The sequence below is a fragment of the Acomys minous genome, assembly GCF_964271855.1.
Source record: "Acomys minous genome assembly, chromosome: 2".
Lineage (NCBI taxonomy): Eukaryota > Metazoa > Chordata > Mammalia > Rodentia > Muridae > Acomys > Acomys minous.
This window is the reverse complement of record NC_140484.1, coordinates 82,818,005-82,833,698: the sequence shown is the minus strand read 5'-3', so window position 1 is coordinate 82,833,698 and position 15,694 is coordinate 82,818,005. Positions and strand designations below refer to the sequence as shown.

General features: G+C 37.0%; 1 pseudogene across 1 annotated transcript; it reads left to right on the top strand.

The window, feature by feature from the left end:
- The first annotated feature begins 7,165 nt into the window (after nt 1-7,165).
- LOC311592607 (poly(rC)-binding protein 2-like) lies at nt 7,166-8,665 on the top strand (annotated as a pseudogene). Its single transcript has one exon. The product of its transcript is annotated as a poly(rC)-binding protein 2-like (transcript).
- The last annotated feature ends 7,029 nt before the right edge of the window (nt 8,666-15,694 follow it).

Sequence of the window (15,694 nt, the reverse complement as noted above, 5' to 3'; positions counted from 1 at the left end):
ATGGAGAAGAGCCTTGATCTTATTGGTACAGGAAACAACTTCCTGAACAGATCATAAACAGTTCGGTCTCTAAGATCAACAATTAGTAAATGAGACCTCATCAAACTTAAAAGCTTCTGTACAGCATAGTACTCTATCATCATAATAAAATGACACCTACAGACTGGGAAAACATCTTCACCAGCCCTAAACCCAACAAGGGCTTATATCTAAAATATGTAAAGAATTTAGAAATTAAAACACCAACAAACCAATTTACCCAATTAAAGAAGCAGTATAGAGATAAATAGACACTTCTCAACAAAGGAATATTGAAGGGCTAAAAAAATCTTGAAAAAATCCTCAATGCTCAATGTCCCTAGTCATGAGGGAAATATTTAATCTGAAGCATGTCAGACTTTTTGCTGTTGGTGGTGGTACTGTTGTTGTTGAGATGCTCTTTGTCTATGTAGCACTGGCTTTCCTGGGATCACTATGTAGACCAGTCTGGCCTCAAACTCACTGACATAGGCCTGCATCTGCCTCCTCAGTGCTGGGATTATAGGCATGTTTCTGGCAAATAGGTATATACTCCTTTCATGTGCGACATCATATAAACACAATATAGGGAAAAATGTGTTGCATAAGAATCCATGTTAACTTTTTACAGTGAAAATAACATTTTGCTATATTAATATAGTCTTTTTCCAATTACATAATCAATTAACTCATTCTGAGTGTTCACTATCCTTTTGTACATAGTGGACCAACCAACCATTAAAAAAGGTGCTGTAATGGCATAGGATTAATGTTGCAAAATTCAGAGACACAGTGGAGTCTGAGATGGTAAGATGGAAGAGCAGAGAAAAAGAGTACAGGGAATTTTAGCAACTATGCAGTTGGAGATTGGCTATTAGCATCCAAATATATCTCCACTAGTTTTAGAATATGATGGACAGTGGAAAACAATTTTGTAAACTTATTCTAAATAAAATATGGTTCCTGAGAAATAACTCCCATAAAAATTATTTCACCTAGGCATGAAATTTTATGACAATGTTTGCTATGGTAATTTCAAATAACATATGTTAAGATATTTTCAATATCCAACAAGTTTTTACATCTGAATCTTTTCTTTACTCTATTTTGCATAATTAGATGATTTATTACCCCATAAAGCCTCACCAAATACACAGTAATTTCATGATGACCACACATTGTACACCTTGAAATGTAGGGTTTCTATCATACATTTTTTAGCCAGAGGCTCACAGCATGGCTGCGATCATTTTTTTTATTTCCTCGTGCATTCACAGGAAAGTGCAATCAAAGTTCTTCTCCTTGAGATTCCAATTGTATGGATATCTAGTGCTGTTTGATTGTTTTTCTGAAGTGAAGTACACTATATTTCCTTTAAAATGAATTATGACTATTTTTGTTTGACTGAATAAATAAAGTTCAAACAGATCTGCCTGACAGTATCCCATAATCAGACATTCCAAAAGAAACATATCTGGGTTGCTACTCTCTCAGTAAATTTATGTTCATCGTGCATTCATAAAATAAAGAAAACATATTGGAAATGAGACATAGGGAAGATGTCTGAGAATGAGGGTGATAATCAGACAAACGATTAAGATCAATGATATGAGACAGATGAAGATATTTTTATAAAATAGAGTGTTCCAAATTTCTGGCAATCTGGCTCTTTCAAATCTTCAGCATCTAACACAGGGAAATCTAACACACACACACACACACACACACACACACACACACACACACGTATTATACCAAATATTCAGGAGTCAGTGGGTTTTATTGGCATCGCTTATTTTTACTGGATAAATCAACTTCTAGAACACAGCTTAATAATGGAGTCCCTTTGATCAAATCTTCCTTCTTCTGAATACCAAACATGAAAATATAGAAGCCATGGAGTGCCACAGACTAGTTAAGGTGAAGAGATTTCATCTATAAGATATGGAGATTAAAATTAGTTTAAAAAATCATTGCTTAATCTTTGTAAGACTATTCAACAGGAAAACAGAATCCAAGCATATATTTCAACATAAGAAATAAAGAAATTTTTCATATGAAATCTACTGAAAATGATGTAAATATGCTACATCAGAGAGTATCCAGTAAAAAGATACGCTAGGCCTCATAGAAATAAGTGGGGCATCATGCTTAATAAACCAAAAAGTACCAACATGTGTCTTCCTTTAATATATATATGCAGTACTATATGTAGCCCCATCCTATATTTTTACTTCTCATTTTGTGCAAAACAAAAGGTATTCTAAATTCAGTAATTAAAGTGAGAAATTTAATTTTAGGAAAGAAATCAAGTTTTCTGTTGACAGTTTGAGCTTTGAACTTCTGCATCACTGCTTTCCTCTTTCGTCCTTATTGAATCACTGAATGGATGTGTTATCATAATCCATCCCTTCATCTAAGCAAAGGGTTCATGTACTATTAATCTTTTTATGAGAGATTTAAATGTAAAAAAACCTTCTTCTTTCTCCATAAAGCATAATAGGTGATGCTCATCATCTTGTTTGAGGCAGGCTAGGTGTTGTCAGTAGTTAACCTGTCTCATAGTAAATGTATCTTTGAAATAATAAAAACATCTTTAAATACTATATTCTGTATGTCGCTGAAGATTTTGAAGACTTTATCTATTTTATATTATCTTTCTATAGAGTCATATATGTTACACCTAGGATGCATATCCTTGTGATAAAAGTACAGTAGTAATTGATATATCCATGATCTGTTCAACCAACAATTAACTTGTATAACTAACTTATCCTAAACGGCACACAATAGCACTTTCAAAGTATTAGAAGCAAACATTGTATTATAATTGAGTTGTATTTTTACAATACGGCACATTAGAGTAGGAAATAAATAAATATATATGAATAATCTTACATTTCGATTCTATACCAATGTATCTAACATTAAACTTATTTTGCATCTATATACAAAATACTACAGCAATTAGTTAAAAATAACCTTGTGAGGAACAATTAAGGCATTAAGTTTAGGAGTACATTCATTAATCTACATTTTTGTCCAATTGGAGGTGGCTTCAAATGTGGCAAACAAGCCACTGGGAAAAAATGTTCTTATTTATACCACAGACAGAATTCTGCCTAAAAATGGGCAAACTTGGATGCAGGCACAGTCGACAGTCAAATTCTGCCAAACAGGGTAAATGAGTCCTCAATAGTCAACTGCCTCACAAATATGTCTGTCAGATATATTGGGCCAGAAGGCTGAAGATGATGCTCCAAAGTTACAGAGAATTGTGGGTGACTTTTAAGGCAGCAAACTGTGTTTGTCATCTTTTCATTTGGGAAGCTGCTAACAGGCACTCCCTGTGTACTCAAATAATTAATTTTATTCCTTCTCAAGTCTGATAGGGATGAAGACCAGGTAGTTTAGTTTTACAATTAAGCTTAGTTGTTTATGGGTTAAGATGTTTTTAGGACTAGATATATGTGGGGTTTTTTGTAGAAATAAATTTTTAATGGGTTGTTAATTATATTACTACATTTTTATTGCAATATAGTACTCATTTAAGCCCTTAAAAATGGAAGGTGTACAAAGATTAAATTATGACATGGTAAATTGACTAACTATTTGGTTTTATATAAAGAAAGGTCATAACCACACTGCTGACAATCTAATACTGTTTAATACAACAATTAAACTTGCGAGTCTACAACAGAAGACATCTGTAGTTACACAGGAAACGAAGTTGAAAATGACCATGCTAAAACTAAACTACTGGGAATAACAGGTTGGGATTGTAAGTAGCAACAAACATACTCACTCAGCTCCTGAGTATTTCAAGTTTTACAGTACACATTAAAAATGATTTCTTCCATCAACATGCAGGTGCACTGCAAAGGTCATGGTAAAACTCCCAAAGATGCAGCATCTGTTCAAGCCATGCATCCGATACCAGCAGCCTGTGGGATTTATTATTTTGAAGTAATAATCGTCAGTAAGGGAAGAGATGGCTACATGGGAATTGGTCTTTCTGCTCAAGGTGTGAACATGAATAGACTACTAGATTGGGATATATAGATATTATAAGTTGATAATGATGAGATATGATTGATATTGATTTACATTCAGAATTTTAGGCTCAGCAAGATAGAAAAGTTGTTTTCCTCAAGGCTGCCAAATACAAATAGCCAAAATATTATGATTATAAGACACACACACACACACACACACACACACACACACATATACACACATGCATGCACACACACATATATATATTTGTATTTATATACACATGTATATATGTGTGTGTTTGTATGATTCTTGATTGTTTTGCAGTTATTCTTGCTGTACATAATTTATTGCATATATGTGTATATATAAATGTACATGTAAAAGAATTTAATAAAAAGTAGCCATCATCTTATAAAATGCATAATAGATAAGAAGCATCACAGTATATCCTATCACTCAATATACTGAATGATACTATCATAAGAAAGGCACTATTTTCCTTGAAGATAGAAGAAAGTTAGAAGTGTGAAAATACTTTGCATTAAACTGAAGCAATTCATGAATACCCTAAGCAATAAACAAACACCTGAAGAATGAACAGAAATGTGAAATGAAAAATAAAATCTAACTAAAACAATAGTAACAAATGTTACAATAAAAGTAAATTGGTCAAACTGAAAGTTGGTCCTATTTGATTTAGATTAACAAAACTTAATGAGTAACTACAGCCTCAATAAATCCTGTGGTGTAAAATGGTGAAAAGAAACCAGCTACCCAGAAGACTAATTCAATAAATCAGGAGTCCTGGGCCATCCTAGGTCATGTACCAAACCTGTGACTTAATTAAAATGTCACTCAGCCTTCAGAGACACTTTGGTGAGTCTTCAGAATAAGAATTTATTCTAAAAACAAGAGGAATCAAACAAGAACCTCTAATGAGGTATGACTATAAAACTTAAACATGTGCGTATTTATTAATACACACATAGAACTAGTAATGCATTACATAAATTTATTTATCTTGATTTTATGATATATGTTAATGTTTCATTATATGAAATAATGTAGTTACATTGATTGTAACATTGTAACAGTGACTATAAAAATCATTTTATGGATAAATGTTGGAAGCAAACCAGTATATGAGGAAAGTATACAGTACCATCATGTGGCTCATTTTTATTTAAGTATGAAAATAGAAAAAGGAAATTAGTAAGTAAGCAATATGAAAATAACAGTAGTAGGCAGCCAAAAACCCTTATCATCTATCTATCTATCTATCTGTCTATCTATCTATCATCTATCATTTTTCTATGTATGTATGGATGGATGGATGGATGGATGTATTGAAAAGATTGAGAGGAGGTCCTTCTTTTTGCAGCTCTGGCTGTTATGGAATCCATTATGTAAACCAGGCTGGTCTCAAAATTCCAGAGATCTGCTTATGTCTGTCTCCTAAGTACTGAGATTAAATGCCTGTACTACCACACTTGACTCCAAATATTTATTTTATATTTTAACACTTTTAATTGAAATAAAATTACATAGCTTTTCCTTGCTTCCTTTCTATTCTCTAGATTCTCCCATTTATCTCTCAAGTTTTACCCAGAGCTCTCACTCTCAAGTTGAGGGTTCTTCATTTATTATTATTATTATTATTATTATTATTATTATTATTATTATTATTATTATTATTATTACTACTACTACACTGAGGTCAAATTGTGTGTGTGTGTGTGTGTGTGTGTGTGTGTGTGTGTGTGTGTGTGCGCAGAACTATATTTTTCAAACATCTCACTCTATAGTTCTGGAAACTCTGGAACTCACTATATAGATCAGGCTTCCTTTGAACTCATAAAGACCTGCCTACCAAAACTGTGGATCATCTTGCATCACACACAGTTTTGTCATCCATCCCACTGTGTCACACCCTTATATTTTGACTGTCTTATGTTAGGATTGTGGGTCATTTTCTTGTTTGGGACCTTAATATACTTTTGCCTTCTTAATAACGGAAAAAAAAAAGAGCTGCCTACCTCTGACTCTTGAATTCTGGGATTAAAGGTGTGTGGCACCACTCCAAAACATTTTTTCATTTCTTTTTTTCCTCTTTTTAAAAACGATTTATTTATTTATTACATATGCAGTGTTTCACCTGCATGTATGCTTGCAGACCAGAGAGGGCAACAGATCACATTATAGATGGTTTTGAGCCACCATGTGGTTGCAGGAAATTAAACTCAGGACCTCTGGAAGGGCAGACAGTGCTCTTAACTGCTGAGCCACATTTCCAGTCCCCATTTTCTCATTTCTTAAGCAAGGGTACCAGAACAGGCTATTTATATTCTTACTTTCACATCTTTTAATACTTCACTTACAAAAATAAACTTCTAATTTTTAAATCTTCTCTTAACCAGTCTCTGAGACTCACCTGACCAAAGGCCCACTTTCTACCAGAGACTGTAGTCATCACAGGTGATGCAGAGTCTTGAAGTCCTCCTAACTGCCTCATTAGGACCCTCCAATTGATATATCAACAGTGAGGCCCTGGACCACTAGAAATTCCCACGGTAATCTTGTCACAAATTTACTCCACATGGTTTTAGAGAAAACATGGATAGTAGAGGAGACCTGGGTAGAGGATGCATCCACCAATATGAAACAGAGGAATATAGTGATCTCTACCCTGAAATTAATCATTTCCACCCTTTACATAATAAACACAGGCAAAATAAGAAAGATGAAAAGGGAAAGTGCATATGCAGAAGAGATTTCTCAGTGGTTTCAAAAACTGGTTACTCTGCTAGAGGACCAGCGTTTAGTCTCCAGCACCACACTTAAAATCAGGCATAACTCCTACTTCAAAACATTGACTCTACTTAAATTAAACACCCACTCTATAGGTAAAACAATTCTATATGATGATAAAACTTCTGGAGTTATCTCCATTCCTGAGTTCCAGCTATACTACAGAAGAATAGTAATAAAAACTGCATGGTAGCTCTCCCGCCCGCCTGCCCTCCGCTGCCCTCCACCCGCCCCGGGGTCTCTCTCCCCCCTTCCTCCTCCTCCACCCCCCTCTTCCACCCGCCAGCGGGGGCCCCCCTCGCCTTCCTGCCCGCCCCATTGTTCTGCCCCGGCCCCCCCGGCCTCCTGCCCTTCCCCTTCCTGCCCGCTCCCCTTTTCCCCTCAGTCGACTCGTGCCCTCCAGTGACCAAAGACTTGACCACTCAAAGTCCAGTTCCCTGTAACTGCTAGAAATGGACACCGGTGTGATTGAAGGTGGATTAAATGTCACTCTCACCATCAGACTACTTATGCATGGAAAGGAAGTTGGCAGCATCATCGGGAAGAAAGGAGAATCTGTTAAGAAGATGCGTGAGGAGAGTGGTGCACGTATCAACATCTCAGAAGGGAACTGTCCTGAAAGAATTATCACTTTGTCTGGACCGACAAATGCCATCTTCAAAGCCTTTGCTATGTTCATTGACAAGCTGGAAGAGGACATAAGCAGCTCTATGACCAATAGCACAGCTGCCAGTCGACCCCTGTGACCCTACGGCTGGTGGTCCCTGCTAGTCAGTGTGGCTCCCTCATCGGAAAAGGTGGTTGCAAGATCAAGGAAATAAGAGAGAGTACAGGGGCTCAGGTCCAGGTGGCAGGGGAGATGCTCCCCAACTCAACTGAGCGAGCAATCTCTATTGCTGGCATTCCGCAGTCCATCATTGAGTGTGTCAAACAGATCTGCATTGTCATGTTGGAGACTCTCTCCCAGTGCCCCCCCCCGAAGGGCGTGACCATCCCATACCGGCCCAAGCCCTCCAGTTCTCCAGTCATCTTTGCAGGTGGTCAGGCCTACACCATTCAAGGACAGTACGCCATTCCACAGCCAGATTTGACCAAGCTGCACCAGTTGGCAATGCAACAGCCCATTTTCCCATGATCCATGGCAACGCCGGATTCAGTGGCATTGAATCCAGCTCTCCAGAGGTGAAAGGCTATTGGGCAGGTTTGGATGCATCTGCTCAAATGACTTCTCATGAACACACCATTCCAAATGATTTGATTGGCTGCATAATTGAATGTCAGGGCGCTAAAATCAATGAGATCCGTCAGATGTCTGGGACGCAGATCAAAATTGCAAACCCAGTGGAAGGGTCTACTGATCCTCAGGTCACCATCACCGGATCTGCTGCCGGCATTAGCCTGGCTCAGTATCTGATCAATGTCAGGCTTTCCTCGGAGACAGGTGGCATGGGGAGCCCCTAGAACAGTGCAGACTCACCCATAACCCTCTTTGCTGTTCACCACCACCCATGATCCATCTGTGCAGTTTCTCAACAGTCAGCGATCCCAGGTTTTAAATAGTTTGTAAATTTTCAGTTTCTACACACTTTATCATCCACTCATAATTTTAATTAAAGTGTTTTAATTCCTTTCTCTGTTCAGCAGTTATGCTGAAATCCATATTTAGTATTATAATCTTCTCCCTTTTTTTCCTTTTTTTTTGGCTCATGAATTTTTGTTTGTCATGGAAATGTAAGAGTGGAATATTAATACATTTCAGTTTAGTTCTCTAATGTCAGGAACTTTTTAAAAAAAAATTAGAAGATGGACTGGAGCTTTTCCTTTGTGAATAGAAACTGGATGCCACAGTGACTGAAAAAAAACTGCATGGTACTCACATAGAAATAAACTATTTGATCAATGGAATCAAATCGAAGACCTAGAAATAAACCCACACACCTATGGACACTTGATTTTTGACAAAGGACCAAAATCTTACAATGTTGAAAAGCAGCATCTTCAACAAGTGGTGCTTACCTAACTGCAAGTCTACATGTAGAAAAATGCATAGTTATCACTCTGCTCAAAACTCATGTCCAATTCGTTCAAAAACCTCTTCATAAAACCAACTATGCTAAATTGGTAGTTTAGTGTATCAGAAGAAAATATGAAAATGAGCCTTAAACTCATTGGCATACAGGAGACAACTTCCTTTTTTTAACACATTTTTATTGAAAAATAAAATAATTCATATTACATCTCAATTGCTATCCCATCCCATACATCCTCCCATTCCTCCCTCCCTCTCGCTTTCACCCCATTCCCCTTCCCTTTGACTGTGACTGAGGGGGACCTCTACCCCCTGAATATGATGCTAGTGTATAAAGTCTCTTCTTGGTAGTGCCTTCCTCCGAGTGCCATTGGGCCTCCCCAACTAGGGGACATGGCCAAATATGAGGCACCAGAGATAGTGTGAAAGTCAGTCCCCAGTCTCCACTTAACAAGTAGCCAAAACCCTAAAAATGTAACATGTATATAATTCCCTATTGTGCCATGGTTCTTCTTACTAGAGTGAGGTGTGTGTGTGAGTTTGTGTGTGTGTGTAAAAATAAAACTGTGAAAGATAGAAAAACTAAAAAGAAAAAGAAAAAAGAAAAACAAACAGCAAACAAAAACAATGAAACTATGAAATTTACAGGCAAGTAGATGGAACTAGAAAAGATCATCCTGAGGTAACTCAGACCCAGAAAAGACACATATGATATGTATACATTTATAAGTGGATTTTAGTCATATAGCACAGGATAAACATACTACAATGAAGAAACCCAAGGAAGATAAATAACATGGTAGTTCCAAGGGAGGATGCTTAAATCTCCTGACAAAGGGAAACTGAATAGACAGCTGCAGTGCTTGAAGAGAGGTAATAATGTAGGAGAGGAGGCAAAGAGAGATATGAGAGAGGAGACTGCAGGGGAGAGAGGACAGAAGGCCAGTAGAGAAAAGAGAAACTATGGGTGAGGGCATCATATGACAACCTGGAGGCTTACATTACAGCAGTTTCCCAGGAGGATATGAGAGGCTATCTAGCAGAGATTGCTAAAAGCAGCAGCCACAGAGACTAAAGAGGACACCCTCTAACTTCACAAGTAGTAGGAGGGTAACACCAACCCACCCAAAAAGCTTTGACCCAAAATCCACCCTCCCTACAAAATGTTCAAGAATAAAAATAGAATAGGGATGGAGGGAATTTCCAACGAATGCCTCTCCCAACCCAAGACCCACTCCATGGGAGAAGCCCAACTCCTGACATAGTTACCGATACTCTGCTGTGCTTGCGGACAGAAGTCCATTCAAATTGTCCTTTGAGAGGCTGCTCCCAGCTGCTGCTGCTGAGATTTATAGCCAAACACTGAGCAGTACATAGGAAGTCTTGTGTGAAAGTGGGAAGAAAGGGAGGAGAAAAGGACCAGAAGGCGACAGGAGCTTTACTGGAAAGCCAACAGATCCGACTAACGAGGGCCCAGAGGCTCCTGCTGAGACTGAAACACCAACCAAGGACCTTGTATGGATGAGACCTAGGCCACTCACAAAAATGTAGCCAACGGACAGATCAGACTTTATGTGGGTCCCCTGTTAAGGGGAGAAAGGCTTTCTCTGACATGGACTCTCTTGTCAGCTTTTCAATTACTTCCCTCCAGCAGGACTGCCTTGCCAGGTCACAATGGAAGGGAACAACTTGATACAACTTGAGGAACTGAGGAAGACAGGAAGTGTGGCTGCCCTTTTCTGTAGAATGGAGTAGAGGATTGTGGGAGAGGAAGAGGGGGAGAGACTGGGAGGTGAGGAGGGATTGGGCTATGATCAGGTTGTAAAGTAAATAAATAAATGTTAAAATTCCAACAATCTATTGTAACTCTTAATATAAACCATTCAAATGTCCATCTCATAATGATGTATGGAATTATTCATGCCTTTACCCCTTTCCAATACTTAATAGTTTCAGATTGCTTAAGTTTTAATATTCTTAGTGGTCTCGTATTCTTTTGGCATTCTTTTTATTTTCTATATTACCATTAAAGGTAGAATACTGTTTATGTATTTATTGAACATTTGTAAAACTTTTTGTGAAATATCTTTTTAAACATTAAAAACAAGCTTATTTTTCTTACATATTTTTGTGGTTTGTTTATATTTACCATATTTTGGTTGTTTTGTTTATTAAACCATTTTTATCTTATTGCTTTCCCTGTATTTATTGCATCTTTTCCAGTGAAAAAATGTTTAATATTTCCTCTCATGTTTTTATCTTGTTCACATATATAACTTGTGACATGTGTATTTTGCAAATTTATATGAGGTGAAGTCATTGAATTCAATAAGACCAACAACATCCAGAAAGACTCTTGGCCTGTGGAACACCTCAATAGTACAGCACTTAGGAAACGACTGTGAAGCTCTGGATTGGATTTCTAGCATGAAAAAGAAAAATCAAAACATTTAGAAATGTTTTTAAATGAAAAATGTTGTAGCTACTTTAAATCTTATGCAAAATTTATGTGGTTATCTCTATGATTGCGTGGGAATAGATAATCCCAACTGATTACCTTAGATCATGCAAGCTTTGATTTTTCTGCAAGCCTGTTGAGAGAGGAAGGTGTGAATCCAGTTCTCAGACTAATTTCTAGTATATTCTCTAGTGATAAATATTACATTTGTTTTAATAGTAATGGCCTTCACATTGTTCCATTTTTAGAATACTATATACTAATTTAGCCCTTATTTATTAAAATCTATATTTTCTGTCTCCTTGTATAGCTGCTTCATTTCTTACTTTTAGGTGTATGTACTAGTATACTCTTTCTTTGGTATTTCCACAAATTTATACTTCGAAGCCTTTATTCATAAATATATGTGCATGTACCAGTTTATTTGATACATATTTATAAAAGCTATGACTAACATTTCAGTTTTTAACTTTATCTTCCCTCTTTTTTACAATTTTATTCTATAATATTATGCATGTTTTTTTTTATCATATTTACCTTCATAATTTAACTCTCCTCAGATTCATCTTCTACTTTCTTTCCATCCAACTTTGTGTTAGTTTTAGTTTTCCTAATCTAGGCTAGTTTGTGCTATCCAAATTTTCCTGTATGAGTAGCATACCACTAGAGTGTTGTTAATTTATCAGGAAGTGGCAACACCTTTAGAGAGGATTGACCCTTTTACTCCTGGCAAGTGCAACTTGATAATAACTCTTCTTTTGGAGAGGTTAACTTAAAGCCCAACTTCTCTCTTTATGTTGAAATTTTGTCTGGGTTAGGCTTCCACAAGTGTTAGGCATAGTATTATAACCACTCTAAGTGTGGAAATTCTACAGTTTGTTTTCTCTTTTGCCACGGATTTGATTGTAGCTCATGATTGAATCAGAATAGTGATCATTTGTCTTAACCTCATAAGTATTGTGATTACAGGCATGTGCCATCATGTCTAAATCATTAGTAGTTTCTTTTCTTTGTTCATATATATTAAATTCTTTTTAATCATTAATCATCAATCTCTACTTCTGTTTCATTAATCATAAGCATTTTCCACTTTGGCATTTTCAATCAGTTGTTTTGCCCTTTGACCTCTCATTTCCCTCCAACAGGACCAGATATCACGGTCAAATTGCAATGAGGAGAACTACTCAAAGAGAAGAGTATCATACTCTGATCAGTTCAGTGAACTGAGCAGAGTATTCTACATGAGACAAACTCACACCCTGGTTAGTGTGTGGGTACGTCTAAGGGTTCAAGACAGAATGTCCACGAATCTCTCTTCCTATTTCTGAATATTGAATCTAGGTCTTTAGAGGCAGAATGTTGTTCCCTATTTTCCCTTGGTACTTCCTCTTGCTTATTTTCTTAATTGCATTCTTTTTTGGTTCTGTCACAACCCCCTCCTTTACAGCCACTACAGTGTCTGCTTGATACTCCTTCCACCTCTGAGGCTGAAATTTGACTTACAAAACCATGTTCTACACACAGACCTTTCAACTGTAATTGCCATCTGCTGTGTTTTCTAGGACTGTAATGGACACTGACTCTTCCTGATACCCATGTTCCACCTGTACCTTCTACCTTCATAGTAACTCTTTTATTAGGCATGTGACTGTTTCCCTAGTAACCATTTTCTCCATGTTGATATTATTCATTAGGTCTTCTGCCTCTTTTATATTTCTTTCTTCTCTTGATTCAACTCTTTCTCTTTTGCAGGTAAGCACCTCCCCTTTTACCTTCCGTATGGATAATGCCATTTAAGTTGTATTTTGGTTCTACATTTTTCTTTTCTCCACAGCAGTGACCTGTGACTTTCCATTTCTGGAGTGGGAACTAGGAGCCAGCTTTCCTTTATAAGAAACATTTTCCATTATGCTGCTTTTTTTCTACAGCACAATAAACCATATGATCTCTTTATACTGGTGTTATACTTATGTCCACTAATGGAGAAGGATATCATATGTTACTTCTGGTTCAAATAAGGCCACAGTTTATGTATTTCTCAATTTATTTCCTCAATGCATTTGGTATTTTTTTCCTTTAGCTGATCCTAAAATTTAAGATTTTATTTATTTCCTAAGTTATTTGGTGTTCCCTTATAATTGATTATTAGTTTATTTATTTAGGATTTTTGAAGCAGAGTCTTACTATGTATACTAGATTGGTTTGTTATTTACAATATTCCTCCATAATCACTTTGAATTTTGAGATTTTAGGCTTGTGGAATCATGGTTGGCCTTTTTTTGTTTTTTGTTTTTTATATTTATAAGGTAATTTTCTTTTAATTTGTTCATATTACATCTTGATTGTTAGCCCTTCCCGTTTCCTCCCATTCTTCCCTCCCTCCTACTTCCTCCCTTCTCCCCTCCCCTATGTCTGTGATTGAGGAAGACCTCCTCCCCTTATATATGCTCTAAGAATATCGAGTCTCTTCTTGGTAACTTGTTCAAAGTTTACTGCCTATATTTTCCTTGGCTGATTCCATAGTTTGAGGAGGACCCCAGGGCCCAGATCCGCCTGTAGTTTTCCAGGACCCTCTGGATCCTTCTATTTTCTCAGTCTCCCAGGCTTCTCACACCTAAAGTCTCAATAGGATGTCCTCCCCTCTGACCCACTTTCCTGGTAGGTAAAGTTTTTCATGGGGACGTACCCCTTGGACTACTGTCTCAATATAAGTGAGTATATACCATTTGACTCTTTTTGCTTCTGGGTGAACTCACTCATTGTGATAATTTCTAGTTCAATCCATTTGTCCACAAATTTCAGAAATTCCATGTTTTTAATAGCTGAGTAGTATTCCATAGTGTACAGAGAATTCTCAACAGAGGAATATCAAATGGCAGAGAAACACTTAAAGAAATGCTCGACCTCCTTAGTCATCAGAGAAATGCAAATCAAAACGACACTGAGATTCCATCTTACACCCATCAGAATGGCTAAGATCAATAACTCAACTGACACCACATGCTGGCGAGGATGTGGAGAGAGAGGAATACTCCTTCATTGCTGGTGGGAATGCAAACTAGTACAACCACTTTGGAAATCTATCTGGCGCTTTCTCAGAAAAATGGGAATAGGGCTTTCTCAAGACCCAGCTATTCCACTCCTTGGAATATACCCAGAAGATGCACTACCACACAACAGGAACATATGCTCAACCATGTTCATAGCTGCCTTATTCATAATAGCCAGATCATGGAAACAGCCTACGTGTCCCTCAGTCGAAAAATGGATAAAGAGTATTTCATTCTTTTAAAGACATTTTAATTATCTGTTCATTTAGGTGGGATTAAAGGATGTCAGGTGTCATGGTGCATGTCCGGAACTCACAAGACAATGGGTAAGATTTCATTTCTCTACTTCTATCATGCTGGTCCCAGGGATCAAACTCAGGTGTCAGCCATGGAAGAAGGTGGTTTACTCTCTGAGTTATCTTGATCCTCCTAGTATTATTATCTGTTGCCAAATAACATTCCATTTAATGGACACATAAAACTTTATTTATCTGTTCAACTAATGAGGAACATGTCTGCTATTTTCACTTTTCTCTTTCATAAATTGTATTATTATGAACATGTTTGTTCAACTTTTTATTATGATGATTTGATTTTTCCTGGGTGTTTACTTAGTGGCAGAAATTTTGGATTATATTTAATTGAATAAATGTCAAATGCAGTTCTTTTCATAGTGCTTTCTGTGGGTAAACACTATATTAGCTTAGACATGTGTGGCAGCACATGGTTTAGCCAACATGAGAAGCTCATGAAGGTGTTTTATGTTCTGAATTTTAGTTAAGGGTTAATCATATACATTTGACATGACTTCACTCTCTCCAAGAATTCAGACTGAAACTGCACAGCATACCTCTAGTACTCCTACTAATCTTTTCTTAGCACTTGCCAAGTTGTCCATACCACAAAGCAGACAAGCTTTATTGCCTCAAACTAACTCCAGCAATCTGTTTTAATCTTCATGCTCCTTCTTATTCTCTGCCTCATTTGGTCAGGTTTTCCCTAACCTATGGGAAATTCCAGAAGCTACAAGATCACTTCATAGTAACCATAGGATGGAACTCTCTTTTCATGTTCATTACATTAAAAATAACTATAAAAATAAAAATGGACTAAGCTATAGTGGAACTAGTTCTTGGGTAGTGTAAGAAGAATCGAGATGAGAGAATGATATGCACAATCTCAATTTATTTTATTTTATTTTTGGCTTTTCAAGACAGGGTTTCTATATGTTTTCTTGGTTGTCCTGGACTTGGCTTTGTAGACCAGGCTGGCCTTGAACTCACAGCAATGCCCCTGCCTCTGCCTCCTGAGTGCTGGGATTAAAGGCATGCA